Source organism: Carica papaya, chromosome 5, assembly GCF_054855325.1.
Source record: "Carica papaya isolate Zhongbai chromosome 5, ASM5485532v1, whole genome shotgun sequence".
Lineage (NCBI taxonomy): Eukaryota > Viridiplantae > Streptophyta > Magnoliopsida > Brassicales > Caricaceae > Carica > Carica papaya.
This window is the reverse complement of record NC_142313.1, coordinates 17,740,384-17,753,592: the sequence shown is the minus strand read 5'-3', so window position 1 is coordinate 17,753,592 and position 13,209 is coordinate 17,740,384. Positions and strand designations below refer to the sequence as shown.

The window sequence follows — 13,209 nt, the reverse complement described above, 5'->3', positions numbered from 1 at the left end:
TATCCCATTGACCATGCTTGGCCATGCTAAGTGGGCCCCACGACCACCCGCTTTGCTCCCCTTAGCTCCTTTGATTTTAACACCTTGTCGCACATTTGAACTGCCTTTTTTGCCTATTTAAAGGCCCCTGTTTCCCACATCCTTTCACACTCCCTTTTCCCTTCCATTTTTAACTCTTCTTAGCACTTCATTTTTCCCTTCCATCCTCTGCTTTTTTGAGAGAAATACTTTGAAAGAGAAAGAGAGTATTTGAAGAGGAAAAGAAGCTAGAAGAAGATGAAAAAGTTGGGAACTTACAAGCTCTTCAGGGGTCTCTAAAGGTCCCTTCTTCCATCCCTAGAGACTTAGTTGGCTTCGGTTATGGTAAGAGATTCTTTAGTATTTTTATCTACATTTTTAAGTGCTCTTTTTAGTTAATTAATTTGATGAAATCGGGTATTTATTGAGATGGGCTTTTATGCTTGTTTGGTGCGTTATTTTGATAATTAGTCACGATAAAAAAATTTTAAATGACGGCTTGGGAAATGGACTTTCATGCTTGCTTTGGTAGTTTATTTTAATTCATGATTGTTCGGTGATTTATTTAGATGCATGATATTTTATTGTTGATAAGATGGCAATTGAGGATACATTTAGGCTTAACCCTTTATCTTACCCTTGGTAATGACAAAGAAGGTTATTATAAGGAGCTCCACCTTCAAGGAACAACTCGAATGGTCAAACCTGAGCATATAGGCCTATGACCCAAAATGTCAATGAGCCCCACCGAGTTCCGAAAATGAAACTCGATATATTATGATTATTTGCAGCATAATGTATGATCATTATACCATGCGATTATGATGCATAAATTCCTACTAGAATAGCTGCTTATTTATGTATATGGCATTAATGAACATGATTGGTGCATGAGTTCACTTGATGTTTGACATTGTTTAATCCATAACACATTTCACATGATGCATAAAGATATGATGATTTGAAATTTACATACAGATCTTGGCCCTTCACTTTACCTTGGTAATGGCGAAGATGGTTATCCTAATGAGTCTAAACTCCAAGGGGATGACCTGAAGGTCAAGACTAGGTAAACGAGCCTTCATGTCGGACAAGAGAAATGAGCCTTTGAGATAGAGATATGAAAAAAGGGCCTTCGATCTAGATAAGTTATAGAATCCCGGAGGGTTCAGAAATGGTTGCATTTAACATGTAGTATGCATATGAATAGGATATGAAATTGTCGTGAGTATAAAGTAAACAAGTAAAAAAAATGTCTGTTCGACTGTGATCTCTTAGGGGTCTCTGTTTCTCCCCCTCCAAAAAAGTGTTGGTGAACCACTCTCTGTGACGATTGGCATTCTTTTTGGGGAGAGTGGATATGTGTTAAGTACATGTAGGGCCACAGTGGCAAAATACGACCGTGGTCATAGTATAGATGGTAAAATGATAATGGCCTAGGAATGGGTTGATTATTCACATCGGTAATGGTGTTCTTAGTATAATTGTTTCACCGAATTTCTTAATAAAGACAAGGGTTTTCCGAATGATTAAATGACCCATGACATCCCCAATATTGATTACAATATAAGGGTGCCAGATACCAATACAAAATACGAGTGCATTAAATAGAATATACGCAGGAAGAATTTTTACTATACGAAATCCCTTACAAAATATATGAGTTCCCAATTACATATACAACTGAGGCCAGAAGTGGCAACAAAATACAAAATATAAAATATAAAAGAAGGCCACTTCTTTTACCATATAAACGAACTCATCAGAGTGTGGAACAAGATATGCACTCGTCAACGATCATGGATCCATAGGATCCAGGCAAGCTTCAAGGGGTAAGTCGGCAAACAACTCATCGCAAACATTCTCTTCAAGATTATCTAGGGGGGGGGGGGGGGGGGCTGGGTTAGCATAGAAGGGGTGAGTTATGTGAAACTCAATAAGACATACATTATTAAATTGACATAACTAAGAAATCTTAAAGGTGTTTAAGAAAATACCCTTTTGCTGCTTACCATTTACAACGATTATATGAGTACGATCAATGTAAGAAAATATTTAATTAAAAATATCATGATCATCAAAACAACATAATAATATGAGTACGATCGATGTAAAAAAATATTTAATTAAAAATATCATGATCATCAAAACAACATAATAATACAGATAACTCACTAAGATAGAAAATCAAATAAATCAGAATAATCACTGTTATTAAGCCTTTTACCATACTTCGCGTGAAGTCCTTTATGACTTTTTATCTATTAGTTAATATAGACTCCCAACTACCATTGTGGTGATATTATTGGCAACTTATGGCATACTCAAGATTACCATAGTAATTTAGATGGAGAGATTGCATTAAGCCTATTAACTTCTAACGGATATCATCATCTAGGTTAACATGGCTGGTTTCCTTCCAACTCAAGCATCAATGACTACATGACCTTTACCAAGGTGATAAAGAATCTTGCAGTCATAATCTTTCAACAAATCAATTCAGTGCATTTGCCTCATGTTTAATTCTCTTTCCAAGAGCAGATACTTTAGGCTCTTATGGTTGGTGTAGATCTCGAAGGTTTGGCCATAGAGGTAATGACGTCAAATCTTCAAAGCATGCACAATGGCCATTAACTCAAGATCATGAGTGGGGTAGTTGTACTTGTGGATTTTGAGTTGTCTGGAACCATATGCGACTACCCGTCCATGCTGCATAAGAACACAATCTAAACCAACATGAGAGGTATCACAGAATACCTAAAACCTCCCTGTATTGTCGAGGAGGATCAACACTAGAGCAGTGTAGAGTGGAAGCTTAAATTCCATAAAAGATTCTTCACATTTCTCATCACAATGGAAGACTACTCCATTCTTGGTGAGACGAGTCAAAGGGGTTAAAATTTTAAAAAAGCCTTCGATAAAACACCAATAATAGTTGGCTAGACCCAAGAAACTACGAATCTCGGTGACATTGGTCTGCTGGTTCCAAGTCACAAGTGCCTCGACTTTAGAGGGATTGACGAAAACTCCAGCACTGAAAATCTCATGGCCAAGAAAAGATACTTGGTTTAACTAAAAAGAACACTTATTAAACTTGATGTAGATATGGTGTTCACGAAGGGTGATCATGATACGGGTCAGGTGATCAACATGCTCTTCCGGGCTCTTTGAGTACACTAGGATGTCATTGATGAAGATGATGACATAATGATCCAGTGCATGGAAAAAAACTTTATTCATTAAGTCCATAAAGGCTGTGGGTGCATTGGTAAGTTCAAAGGGCATAACTTTAAACTCAAATTAGCCATACTTGTAGCGAAAGGCCGTCTTAGAAATGTTCTCTTCCTTCACTCCAATTGATGGTAGTTAGATCAGAGATCAATCTTCAAAAACATAGAAGCATTCTGCAACTGATTAAATAAATCATCTACGTAGGGTAGAGGGTACTTACTCTTTTTGGTCACTTGATTAAATTCACGGAAGTCAATGCACATACGGAGGGATCTGTCCTTCTTCTTGGTGAATAAGATAGTCGCACCCCAATAGAAATGACTACAGCAGATGAACCTCAGTCCCTGTAGTCTAGAAAGCTAATGTTCCAATTCTGTAAGTTCTACATGGCTAATGTGATAAGGGGGTTTCATAATTGGCTGGGTACCTGGAATCAGGTTAATCAAAAACTCTATCTCCCATTCGGGAGGTAGATCTGGTAGCTCTTCTGGAAATATATCCAGAAAATTACATATAACAGGTACTGAAGAAATTGTTGGGTCGTAATCCATGTTCCTGTCTAACACAAGGTGAGCAAAGCAACGAAAAGTTTTTGAAAGAAAATACTCTTTATTTATTTTTACATAATTTATATAAAACAAGACAAATTTGCTGCCTAGGTGAATGTAGTTTTACAATTTTTGTCTCGGAATCAATAATTACTTTATATTTTTTTAACTAGTCGATACCTAGGATTATATCAAACCCTGAAAAGTCTAATAGTATCAGATCTGTAGTGAGTTCTTTCCTGAGGCATTTACTTTACAATTTTTATATACATAAAAGGTTTCTAATAGTCCCCTAGAGGGTGTCTCTACAACTAAAATCTTTCCTAGAGGTTCCAGCCTAAGGTATAATTTACAAACAAAATTACAAGATAAGAAAGGAGTGAAAAACACCTATATCAATCAAAGCACGTGTAGTAGTATTATGAACAGAAAGCATACCCTAAATGATAACGGGTGCGGTGGGAACATCGGGCTCATCCAGGTGGTAAACACGTCCCTAGGCAATAGGTCTGACGAGATCCTTGGGCCTCTGTGGGCAATCCTTTACCAAATGTTGTGTACTCCCGTACTTATAATAAGAGTGGTTCAGGCGTCGGTAGGATGGTCACCATAGTAGCAGCCACAATATCGGTAAGGGGGAGAATTCTGAATAGGGTCTCTGGTAGGCGGGCTAAAGCACTAGGGGCTGGGACAACACATGGTCTCTTGTATGAGATATCAGCACCAAATTCAGGAAATTTTTTCTTTTGTTACTGTTGCTGCTGACTGCGGAACTAGGTGATGTGCTGGTTGCGGGTTGAGATAAGGTCTTCGAAAAACTGGGCATTCTCTAGTACCTCACCATAGGAACTGGGCTTGGACATGGCAACTCGATCAAAAATATCTGGGTGAAGACCTTTCAAGAACTTTCGGGCCTTCCAAGCTTCAGTGGATACCAACAGTGGAGGAAACCTTGACAACTAGATAAACTTAGCTGCATACTGGCTAACCATCAGATTTTCTTGTTGGAGTTCTATAAACTCCTCTTTCTTTTTATCCCGTACATAAGCTGGGAAGAAGTTTTCATAGACGTCCTCCATAAATATTTCCCAGGTGGTGGGAGTCAGCAGTAAATCCTTCTTCACTCACCACTAGTGAGCCGCTTCTCCAGTAAACATGAAAATAGCCAAAGAAACCTTAATGCTCTTCTGTCACATCCATTACTATGAAGAGCTTCTAAATTTCCTGGGTCTAGGCTGTAACAACCATGGGATTGGGACCGTTGTTGAAGTGAAGATGGTTCAACCTTTTGAACTTTGTGATGTGTTGGGAGATAGGATGGTCAATGGGATGACACTCAGGAGGTGCTGGAGGCTGACAATTATTGGTCTGACTATGCACAGCAGCTGCTGTCAAGCCTTGAATGGCTCGCAACAACTCGTTAAATTCGATCTTAGTCAGTTTGTCTTGGGCCTCGGTTCTTTCTACTAATGGTCTCCCCCATATCATTTCCTTCAAAATTAAACGGGAGACAATAAGTAGGGATTTCAAGGAAGTTTCTAAATAAGTTTTCTAGAAAGAAGTTTCCTATACGCTAAGATTTTTCCTAACTCTAGATTGGCCTTAATGTAAGCAATTTTTCCATAGATTCTGCTTTGATACTACTTGTGACATCCCCAATACAGATTATAACATATGAATGCCAGATATCAACACAGAATATGATTGTATTAAATAAAATATATGCGGCAAAAATTTTTAAAATACAAAATTCCTTATAAAATATGAGTTCCCAATTATATATACAATTGAAGGCAGAAGTGGTAACAAAATACAAAATATAAAATACAAAATACAAAATACAAAATACAAAATATAAAAGAAGGTCACTTCTTTCACTATGTAAATGAACTCATCAGAGTACGGAACAAGACACGCACTCGTCAATGATCATAGATCCACGGGATCCAGGTAAGCTTCAAGGGGTAACTCAACGGACAACTCATCATAAACATCCTCTTCAACGTCGTCTGGGGAGGACGGGCCAGCATAGAAGGGGTGAGTTATATGAAACTCAATAAGGCATACAATATTAAATTGGCATAACTAAGAAATGTTAAAGGCGTTTAAGAAAATAACTTTTTGCTGCTTACCATTTACAACGATCCGTAAGAGTAGGACTAATGTAAGAAAATATTTAATTAAAAATATTATGATCATCAAAACAATATAATAATACAGATAACTCATCAAGATAGAAAATCAAACAAATCAAAATAATTACTGGTATTAAGTCTTTTAGTATTCTTCGCGCGAAGTCCGTTACGACTTTTTATCTACTCACTAGTATGAAATCCAAACTACCACTGTGGTGACACTATTGGTAACTGATAGCTTGCTACACCATGACTGATTTGTCACACTATAGCACTATCTATGACCATGGTCATGCCAACCATTGTAGTCCTAAAGACTATGAACATGATCGTACTTCGGTGCAATGGTCCTAAGATCTCCTACACACTTTCCCGCCATCATCCATAGGGAGTGGTCATCTCACATCTTTTCAGACAGGGTGGGGACAATATAAGTCGATAAAATAGTCTAACAGATTAATTCATATTTCATGTATCCATTCATATTTTTCATGTCATGTCAACAATTTCATATAATCTCTTCTCGTATCAATTGCAGTTCAACTTCATTCATGAAATAACAAACTACACCTTTACACGATGCATGTATAATTAAAATAACATTATTAATTAATAACTCCTCACACCCTCAAAATCATGTCACTATTATGCGATAAAATGAACATTCATTTCAAGATTTTTCTAAAAAAAATGGCTCTTAAAATGTGCAAGGAAATATTGAATTCCTTACCAAATACTGATGAGTCTTTGTAAGCTAGTCCTTTTTTTTTCTCTTTTTCCTTATTTCTCTCTCTAACTTTCTATCTCTAGAATTTTTGTCTTTGGGGGTGAAAATGGGTGAGGAAGAGTGGTAGAGGAGGTCTTTATTTATAAAGAAATAGAACTGTTGGATTTGCAACAAGTATTGCGAATCTGAGATGAGAGAGAAAATGATGACATCATCAGTGTCAGCTGGCCAAGGAAGAGGCACAGCTCCCAAGGCAGCATAGGTAGTGACGCGAGGTTGTGGTGATAGCAACACGTGGCTAGAGGCACTGCACGCAGTCCAAGTCTACCATGCTGATGCTTGTACAAGATGAGGTTTACGTGCGCGCAAGCTGTCCTGCGCATATGGAACTCACTTGTTGGTGATTAATGATCACCAACACTCCTATATTGTTACCTTAGTTATAGTTAGATTTCGTCACTTGCTGGTGATTAATGATCACCAAAATCCTTCCCACAAATAGGTCTTTTGACGTGTATCGAAACTCTGCATTTTTTGTTACTATTGGGACCTGACTTTTCTAAAAATGTTCCTGATTGATTCATTTCAATTCTTTTCTATTTCTCATTTCCTACATGCTCTTCCATATTCCCTTTATTGTACCATGCGTTTTATTTCGTTAAACTACTTAGGAATTTCTTGAAATATCTGCTCAAAATCTCGATTGAAGTATGCCTACCTATATCGTTTGTGTTTTAGTATTAGCTCTATTTCTTCTGTTTCATAGTTGTTTACGAGTTATTCTCTCTCTCTCTCTCTCATGAGAACATTGCACATACATATGTCAATAGGTGTAAAAGAATGAATGAGGTCGGTGGGGGAAGGGTAGGGATTTACTTGTGTGTACGACTCTTTGGTCACAGGTTGTTATGGCAACTCAAAGGCACTCCTCGGTTTAGACCTTGTCTCCCTTCTTCCCTTTGACTACATTGCCCCCCCTGGTTTTAGGATTCCCCATCTCTTCACCTCACTTTTTCTTCCTCTGTTTGCAAAGTCTTTCGAGTCTCTCTCATTGCATGCTACTTCTCTTTTTGACTTGGATGTTTTCTACTTAACAAAAATGAAGAGGAAGGATTTATATACGAGATCCTAGACGTGATTAAGCAGTCCAATCACATACAGGGAACGTGGGTTATTGGATGCATCTCATTAAGTGTAAATGTATCCTTTTACACACATCTTTAAATGCTGACCATCCAAATTTTCTTTTCTGCAATCGTGATCATTTATTTCTCCACATTTTTGTTTGAGATTGAGCGTTTTTGGGTCATTCGATCCCCTTATGATCTTTCGTGGTTGATCGCAACCATTCATTTCCATTTCGTCTTTGCCACCTTGCATGGCTGGTCAAATGCCTAAGCTAGGTTTGTTCCTAGACACCTCACATGCTGAGGTGTCCCATTTTTTCTATTTTTAGATTTTCCCTTCCTTTCTATTTTTCTTTCGGTTTGGCCCGAATTCTATTTTTTTAATACTTTCCCTTTTCCATTTTCTTTTTATTTTAGTCCAAATTTTATTACTGCTTATTATTATTATTGCCATTTTATTTATATCTTTCTTTATTTTTTAATTTCTTAGGGCTTATGTCTTTATTTTTTGTGTACACCATGCTCATAAAATTATTTTTGGTGCTTATAATACATACATTAAATTTTAAAAAAAATTATGTGGGCTATTACAATTACTCCCCTCCTTTAAAAATTTGTTCCCCAAATTGTTACAAAATTTCAAAAAAAATAAAGATATTTAACTCGCATCTAGTCGTTGTGTTCCCATGCTGCTTCTTCTTGTGAGTGGTGTTGCTATAAAATTTTAACTAGGGGAATTACTTTTGTTCTCACCACCTTTTCTTTGCAATTCAATATGCTTATAGGCAACTCTTTATAGAACAAGTTTTTCTCAAGTGGAAGGCGTTCATGCTGCAATACGCGGGACGAATTAGGATGATACTAGTGTGACATTGACATGTGAAACACATCAAGGATGTTCGACAAATCCGGTGTCAGTGCTAGCGATGTGATAAGAACCGAGGAAAAGAGTAGTAATAAATAGGAGGTTTATGGGACCATTAAAGGATATAAAAGGCTAAACAATAATGAGCTTCATGGACATGTTCAAAAGTGTTCCTGAAAATATAGTGACCATGTTATCACCACCCAGATGCAAACTCAGGATAGCAAATATGAATTAATTACACTTGTATCCCTGTCTAAGAGCAGGCAGAATTAGAAAAGATGGAAAAATAGGAAGTTATTAGGTCTTACAGCCAAACAAAGACTCAGTCCATATATCTTGATCCAAAGAGAAGCCCAACAGGTGGTGTGGGTATGGATACTCATAGCCTACACGTGTGTAGGCCTCCCCATGTGTGACACATGGCCCCCGCATGTGCGAGCACCCAGCCCGCACGGTCCTACACGAAGGATGTGTGAGCAATAACACAAGGTTGCGCCATAGCTCACGCACTAGCACATAAGAGGATGACCGAACGCACAACCCATGGGCATGCGTATGCAAGGCATCCTGCAGACCAAGCTTGCCCTGTAAGCCCACACGGCCCACTTGGCCCACCTACGTAACCTGTGGTCTGACCCGCGCATCCAACAGCCCATTCTTGTGGCTCTTTGTTTCTAGTCCTTTTTGAACTCTTTTTTCTCACTTTTTTTAATTCTACAAGGACATTTCTACAATTATTCCATATACAAAATATGCAAAATTATAGGAGGAATTCTACTCAAAATTGAAGAACAAAAAAAATAAAGATCCTTGAAGATTTTAGAGGAGGAGTTTATTAGTTTATTAATATTTTAATGTTAAACTTTATCTACATGATTAATTAATTATTATTTTAGGATAAGGATAAGAATTTAATTATTTATTTATTTAAGTAATTGTTTCCTAGTTAATTTAATTCTTAGAGTTTGGATAGGAATCCTAAATCCCATTTCAACTAGAAGTAGAAATTAAAAGCCGATATAAAGGCATCATCTCAAGCATTGTAAAAACAACAATTTGAGAATTATTAAATTAAAGCTTTGAATTTTTCTTTAATTAGCTTTGTGCTAATTTTTTCTCTTCAAGTTTTTCGAAGTAAAAAGAGCTTTCCAAAGTTTTGATTGAGCTGAGGAGTTGGGATCGATTTATTGGGTAAGTCTATGGTGTCTTTCTTTTCCTTGTTTTTATTCCTTAGTTTTTGTTTTTGCACTCCCTTTAGGAATTGTATATTCAATTAGAGGGAGAGGTTTAATTAGGTGATTAAGTTTCGACATTGCATACATTTGAGTTGAGGTTCCCAGAGTCAAAACAATCCTTCCCATACCCTCTCGCGTCAGGTGATATCAGAGCTTAGGCTCCTAGTAAACCTATTTATCTTAATTACTCTAGCATTTTATGAATTAATTAAGATTCAAATTTATTTTGAATTATTAATTCATATTGCATCTCACTTAAATTCATAACTATCTGTCAAACTCAAGTTGTTTTGTTAAGCATATTAAAAAAATCACAAAATTAAAAATCCAAAACATATCTCAATTGCACACCATAAGGCAATTGGAATGTTGTTGCATTCTTACATTCAAAAGAAAAGTAACCGCCTAGTAGTGTGACTAGAAAACCTTTATGGAGTCAAAGGCAGAGTACCTCATGAAACACCTTGAAAACCTTTGCACTTAATTTGTAATGTGAACCCGTATTTATTTGGGCCCTAAGTCCCCTTAAACTCCTTAAAATATTTTGTAATTTTAATTTTTGGATAAATACCGTATTTCATATTTTATTTAATTAAATAATTATTAAAATTTATTTTTTTATTTTATCATAGAAAAATTATATTTTATTTGTTATTAAAATAAATTTCAAGAAAAAAATAGAAAAAAAGTGGAAAAATCTAGTGGGAGTGGCCGTGGGAAAGATCCCACCAGTGCAAGCACCACACGTCGCATAAAGCCTAGTCTGTGTGCATGTACCATTGCGCACAGACGGTCGCAGCTCCATGCGCTCTGTGCGTGCGCCGTCCGAACAGTAGGCTTACGCGCAACGCCCTACGTGTTGTAGGTCCCGCACGCAGCCGGCTAGGCTGGCTTAGGGTAGCGTGCAATGACCTCAGGCAATTAGCGCCGCCCCCTTGGGCATCGTGTGCTTGCTTGGGCAGTGTGTGCTGCCGGTTGGGCAGCAATCCGCCATCAGTTTAGGCGGTGTGCTATCGTCGCTTTGGCGATGTGTTGCCGTCGATTTGGTGGCGTGTCTCTATTTTTTGCATTGTCATCACATCTTGTCATCCGTCCGTCGATCACATCTGTTAGTTGTCACATCACTTTTTTTCCCATTGACTTTCTCTCTCCTCACCAGATTTTTTCATTTGGTGCAAATCTAACGGTCCCCATTTTCTATAAATAGGGACCCTTCCTTCACATTTTCCTCATTATTTCCATTTCATTCTTCCATCCTTCTAGAGCTTAGAGAGAAAGGGAGTGATCTAGAGAGAGGGAGAGGAGAAGAAGAAGAAAAGATGTAGAAAAATTTAAGGTTTTGATAAAGGATTTAGTATTTATTTTTAAATATCCTAACGATAATTTCTAGAATAAAACTATTGAAGTTTGAATTTATGATTGCATGATTAAATTTTAAGTCTAAACGAAGTATATTTTATGTGATAATGCATGTTTCATGATCATCTATGAATTTGTTAAATTGCATGTGATTTAAATGATTTAGTTCTTGAAATTGATATTGATATGTGATGCAATTAACGGTGGAAAAGTGATTAATCATGAAATGGTATATAGACATGAGAAACATATATCAGTATTGATATGCATAATTCATATAGTGTTTTATTAGGTTTTTTATCGTTGAGGAGTTTCTGTTTCTCCCCTATCTGGTATGAAAAGGTGTGAATGGACCGCTCCCTGTGGATGACAGTGTACCCTTTGACGAGAGCGGTGACATGATGTGATTTTAGGGGTCACTGTTGGTGATGTACAATTGTGGCCATAGTTAACATGTAGGATCACTGTGGTTGGCACGACCGTGTTCATAGATTGTTTCATGGTTTGACAAGCTATAAATGTATTGTTGGTTCGACAAGCCGCAAATTGCTATTATAAATGAACTGGTCGTTCCACATGGATAGCCGAAAATCTGTACTGCCTTCAGTAGATGAAAGTTGGAACGACTTCTTGATTTGATTAATATAACTATGGCATGATGGATTTGATGTTTTCTTTAATAAATAAATTATTTTTATAATTTAAGAAAAGACCCTGACATGACTCTTGATGGTAAGTATTGATGACATAATTGATCACTTTTAAAACCTTATGATGTTATCTAAATACTATTTTCCTTACTGAGTATATAAAACTCATCCTTTTCCATGCTCTTCTCCAGATGAGGAAGATAGTGAGGAACCGATCGCTGACCCATACCCCTTGAAGCCTTTGAGGATCTCATGGATCCATCAACCTTTATGAGTACATAACTTGTCCCACACTCTGATGAGTTCCTTTACATAATGATAGAAGTGGCCTTTTTTGTATTTTGATATTTTGTATTTTATTGTTACTTCTGGCATCAGACATATATGTAATTGAGAACTCATATATTTTGTAAGGGATTTGTAATAAATTGCTTCGCTGCATACAATTAACTATTATGCACTCATAATCTATTTCTTTATCTGGTATCTTTATGCCTTAATTAACATTTGGGATATCACACCTCATCTAGTAGTGCAAGTGAAAACTTTTAGTTTTTATTCTACTGCATCATTCATTTGCATAAAGCGAAACAAATAAAGATTAACTCACCCACTATGAGCGAAAACCTTTTCTAGTTCACAATTAACTTCTATTTTACATCCCATAATTTTGGCTTAACGTTGCATAAAGAAACTTGATCACAATAGAGCGTAGCTGATATTGGGTAGTATAATTAGGATACACCTTCTAGTTATATCCATAAGGATTGATTGGATCCTTACACTGTGAATCCATTGTGCTTTTGTTCCATTATATATCTAAGTGACTGATAGTTCCTAGTTTCTTATCATATAAATAGGAGCATACTTTTCTTCTTCCGTGTGCTTATTTCTGAGCTTTTTTAGAATTTAGATTCTTTCAAGATTCTTGTGTCAGAAAAAATAATGTATAGATCGTAATCTAAAGAAAATCCAATTTCAAATGCTTAACTCGATAAAGGAAGCTGTAGTTTGAGAGGTTATGAGGTAAATATGAGCGAAGGCAATGGAGAGTTTAACTGTTTTAAAAAATCTTTGCCTTCGTAAGAACTTCACCATGTCTCACCATAGTGCTAGTAGTAGACCCTCACTATGGAAGAAAGGATCATGGACATGTTTAGCCAACTGAGTGTCCAAATAGGAAATATGACTGCACGAATGGACCATCTAGAAAGGGAGGGCCAACGCAGTCATGCCCGACACCACGTCATGAGACCAGGTCTTGTGACGATGATGATGATGATTGACAAGGAGGTCACCGAGAGGATGCAG

The 13,209-nt window shown here is 36.9% G+C and overlaps 1 long non-coding RNA gene across 1 annotated transcript; it reads left to right on the top strand.

The window, feature by feature from the left end:
* LOC148253807 (uncharacterized) lies at positions 1–12,326 on the top strand. Its single transcript, XR_015818953.1, has 2 exons — positions 1–363; positions 12,090–12,326. It is a non-coding gene; the product is annotated as an uncharacterized LOC148253807 (long non-coding RNA).
* Positions 12,327–13,209: the final 883 nt, after the last annotated feature.